Raw genomic sequence first — 5,382 nt, forward strand, 5'->3', positions numbered from 1 at the left:
TCTTGGAGCTGCGTGCTTAGATTAAATATACTCAAATCAAATATGTCAAAAGTTAGCGATGGCACAATCAAGATGATTTCGAAATATTATTATGGGAGTCGCTATATGCACAGCGATTAGTCGACAGGGGGCGTGGCCAACATATCCGAGCATACCCGAGCTGTTCCGAGTTGCAAAATCAGTGAAACGCGGTGGCCTGCTCGCGTCAAGGCAAGAAAAACATCCCAGTTTTCAAGTAGTTTAGCGGCTACGCTAAGTTTGTGTAACATGGTTTGTGATTCAAAAGAAAGTGTCCCCTTAATACCGCCTGCTCGCGTCAAGGCAAGAAAAACATCCCAGTTTTCAATTAGTTTAGCGGCTACGCTAGGTTTGTGTAACATGGTTTGTGATTCAAAAGAAAGTGTCCCTTTTATACCTATCGTCGACGGCAATCCATCACCGCGTAAATCATATTTGGCCACTTTTCAGGAGAGACATAAAACCACTTTTCTTAATATATTTACATCGAAATCGCGGCAAATCATTTATTTTTCATGTTCAATTGTCTTTACAATTATGTATTTAAACACATATACGTTTTTAACCGAAAATAAAATAATAAATGACTTAAGCGGTGATGTTCAGTAAAATACGGCAAAATTTTAGACTTACGCGGAAATTTATTCTTGTTGGGAGTTAGGTTTATAATATCATTATAGTTTTAAAACACGGGAACGTGGAAACAAATGTTATTTTTTATTTTTAATGATAATAATATTTTACAACAAAGTAATATTATGTTACATGATATTATTTAGACAAATAAAATAGTAGATAGGTACCTTATCATAAAAATACAAAAAATTATTAGTTACTCATTAACGTAAAAATTAAGCTCATCAATTGTTTTATTTAAAAAAAATAAACTTACATTGTAGGTACCTCGTGTAATGTTAAAAATATAAAAAATAAAGTTATTGATATAGTAATGAATCATAATAGCTATGACAATCTTGCGGTATTACAGATTTCAGTTCCTGTAAATGTTTCCACTTGGATTCTTTTATTTTAATTCTATCTTTGTAAAGTTTTGGAATATTATCATTATAATTTTTATTATTCGATAATTTTGGTCGTCGTGGCAATTCGGCAAAATCGTCTTGGAAGTTTGTTTTAAAACGAATTATCCCATCTGGTGAGTATTGTAACACACGTAGGTTATTAACAGTTTGATCACTAACTATTCTGCCTGGCCTGATTGAATCGTATAAAAAAGTATTTTTTTGTGCATAATTCAAAAAGAATTCGAATGTCAGTATTTGAACGTCGTATGGCTTATTAGGAGGTTTTCTTTAGTGACTTGAGCATACTGACTTGGTAGGTATATTTCTTGTTTTTCAATTTATTTTCGATTCTACTATGTACTGAATCACATTCCATGTAGGTATGTCCCTTCTCTAAGAATTTTTGTGTAATGATGATGTTGAATTTCATGGAGAGACGAAGCAAAGCATTACTGAGGATGACATTCCTATTTTGAAAGCCGCATCCATCGCTATAAATTATAACTGGACGAGCAGGGGCTTTGTTTAATTCTCCTACAATGTAATCAATAATGCAGGAGGTGAATACAGATGCCTCCAGTCCGGCGTGGGTTTCGTCAAACCAATATGTCATTACAGCCTTACTTGCCAAATTAAAGACGGTAAAATTATGCACACATAATTTCGTCTTATAATAAATTGCACTTGCGTTTAAATTTGGTGCCAATTTGACTGCTTGCAAATCTAATATTCCCAACGTCGTGACCACAACATGTGTCACACCGGATCTTTTTTGGGCATAAAAATACTCATGTTTTCTTTTTTAAACACATTTTCGAAAGTTCTGCGACTCATGGGACTTCCTACATTTTCCTTACAATAATCTAAATAAATATCATACAGTTGAGCCAAGCTTTTGATTATTGGTTCTAAGTACAGCTTTTTTGTAGATTTACGACAATAGTGCGATTCGACTTTTGGAAGATCGTGAAAAAACTTCAGTAATAAATTTTTTTTAGAATTTTCTCCTGTTGTTCGTCGCCTGTTCTGATTCGTCATGGATGACATCGGAATCATTGCAGATTCTGATTTTTCTGCCCAATACCTCACGGTCCATTCCTTAATCCCCGGGGTATTCAAAAACGACATTTTGCAAACTTGGGCTGTAATATTTTCAATGGGCGAAAAATACACCAACGTGCCTTGTCTACGAGAAGCACTTGTTTCCGATCTTTTTTGTTTGGGTTATTTTTTCATTACATTAGATGCAACAAATTGTTTTCTCTGATCCCAATTTAGTTTTGACTGAAACATTTGGAAAATACCTAGATTCTCTAGAACCTTGGTTAAGTTTGGGACAGTTTCGTAGTTTTGATCGAATGCACATTTTGGATTTGCAAGCTGGACCCATTTGACGAGCTTCTTTAGGCACATCGTGTACCATGTTGAATTTCCCATCTTGCAGTAAACTTCTTCTGTAGCCTAAATAATCTTTCCCTTGCATCCTCAATTTCTTGTTTAATAATCTTGATGAATCTGCGTGTATGTCGCGTGTATATCACTCGGCCGATTTGATGGGGATGCTATTATTTCCGAGGGAGATAATATAGTACCTGGTGTAGGAGTACTGTAATCCACCACCTGCATTTCAATTGAAGATGAATCAACTATAATCTTTTCATTATTTATTACCTATAACAAAATATGTTGAATTATTATTAATGCTATGAATATCTTGGCATATGTATTCAGGAGATACCATCGAGATCAACTCCGCACTGTCTTCTGTTGTTGGTGGCTGATTTTGGGAATAATCAACGATAGAAAATTCCAAATTATTTATATCAATGTTTTCTATATTTTCATTTGTAGAACATTCACCAACTTTTTTTCCACTGCCCTGTTTGTCAGATAATGTATTTATTCCGAGTTCTTTGCACATGGCATCAACAAATAACTCATCATCGCTAGAATCGAACATTTTGTTACTGAAATAAAAAATAAAAAAAAAGAATTAATATATTTGTTTCGCTATATACTATTAGTAAAGTAATAGTAAAGTATAGTATATAATTATTAGTAAAGTCACAAAAATTAAAAAGGACAAATCAAAAAAGAATGAATCAGCGCGTATCTCACGTTTTCCGATACAATGAAACAAATCATTGCGAAATGTATCAACGCGTAAGTTCATAATGATTAATAATAACGTCTACCGTGTGCACAAAACAATGTTTGCAATATATAATTACTTAGTCTCATAATACATACCTTTTGTAAGACATCCGATGAACAGAAAACACATAAATTTAAAAAAAAACTGTTGTAATCAGTGAAATAACGCGTTGCGGCAATGACGGTTGGTCAACGACTGAGATAGGCGATGATTTTACCCAAACGGAAGGCAAATGAGATGCGCGGTGATACTATTTTCGTTGTAGGACTATTTCCTTCCATTGAAAAAATCCTATAAAAATCCCAACGATGTAGGTTTATGACCGCTGTCGAATGGCATTTCAGGATGACTTACGCGGTGATGTTACATACGCGGTGATGGAATGCCGTCGACGCTATACTTCACTTCGGGTATGCTCGGATATGTTGGCCGCGCCCACTGTCGATTAGTCGCTGTGCATATAGCGACTCCCTATATTTATGAGTCGAAGTAATGGCTGCGGCCTGCGGCCATAAATCAACTATCTAGCTGCGGCTACCCATAGTACCCATGGGCTACCCCAGGGGCATTTAACTAAGCTTTGGCCTCGAAACTCATTTGAAACCGCCACGCCCACCTCAAAATTCTTATAGAAAACGAATAATATGGCTAAAAGCTCAGATCTCATTGGTGAGAACAGAAGGATTGGTTTGATCTCTCGCTCTCTACCATAATGACTCGTGTAACAGAAAGAGATGACGGAATTTTGACAGTTTCAAATCATTCAAACAAAATGACAGTGGTTTATTTATACACGCGGGTTGTCATTTTCTGCCGAAATACTATCATTTCCGTCGAAAATATTGCGTGTTAATGTTGTTCGTGATAAAAATACAATATAAGCCAGTATAGTGTTAGCGAGTTACAAACATATTATATTCAACCTACCTACGTAAGTTCAAGTTTAAAGTGAATTAACAGTTTTAGGTTATTCGTTCGGTTTTTTGAACAATGCTTCATACTTGACATTATGTCTTCCTCCACAACGTATAAATGTTATTTATTATATCGATAAACTTATTCATGTTATTGATTAGTGTTATCCTGTATTATCTTATTGTTTTGGTGAAATTAAAGATTTTTTAACATATGTAATCATGAGTTCATGAGGCTGAAAAATGTCGGAATTCTTCGTCATACTGTCGGACAATCATGTTTTGGAAATTTTCTTCAGTGTTTTTGCAAATTTCTTGTCATTTTGGGTTTCTTCTTCTCAGATTTACAAGTTTCATCTCAAGGAAATGCACTGTAAAAGTTTATTTTCTTAGTCAGGCCCTTGGAAAACATTTCGACATTTTTCTGCTTCAAGGACATTTTTATTTTTAAAATATTTTTTTTGGGCTAGTGAATGAATGGAGTAGGCCGAGAGCAATTATATTGTCTATGGTTGCATCTTACTTTTAAATGACCTTGAGTTTTTTCTATCTTGTCTACTGCTCTTTTCCGCACGGTAGGTACTGCTTGTATATCTGTGGTTAAGTACTGTATAATTCTGTTGTATACAAAAAGCCCGAAGATATCGATCTAGAGAGTGGTATATTTATGGGCTACCCTGTATTTTATCACGGGCCTACTTATGGGCCTACAGGTAAATAAAAGACGCAAAAAAAAATTAAAAAATGCCGGAAACGAAGATGGTGGATGCTAGCTATCCATCGTAACAGAACAAGGTGCAATAAATCTGTATATTCAGGTTGAAACATTAATTTTAACCCCTAAATATGTGAACTGTCAGACATGTCTGAAAAACATTTTCGCTTTACATTCGATTCCAGATAAATTCGCTGTTTTTGAAAATACTTAAAAAAATACTGTCATTGAAAGCAGATGAAGTACTGTTTCTGATTTTAGTATAACAATAACATATTATGCAACTAAAAAACTAAAATTTATAATAAAAACTTCGATACAGTTTTTAAAGTAGCTTACCTACTTATCGAGTAGACTGTAATTACTACTTTATACGAAACTAAAAAACATATTTAATTAGACAAAGGTATAATAAAAGTTATTGTCAATTCACTTTCTTCGTTTTATATTAAATTATTAAAAAATTTGCCAATCATATCAAATATTTTACTAATGCTTAATGCTGTTTAAATTATTTCAAAGTTTTCGAGAGAGTCTATGATAAATTTCATTTTT

The sequence above is a fragment of the Hesperophylax consimilis genome, chromosome 19 (assembly GCF_061612785.1).
Source record: "Hesperophylax consimilis isolate HC1 chromosome 19, BYU_Hcon_1.0, whole genome shotgun sequence".
NCBI lineage: Eukaryota > Metazoa > Arthropoda > Insecta > Trichoptera > Limnephilidae > Hesperophylax > Hesperophylax consimilis.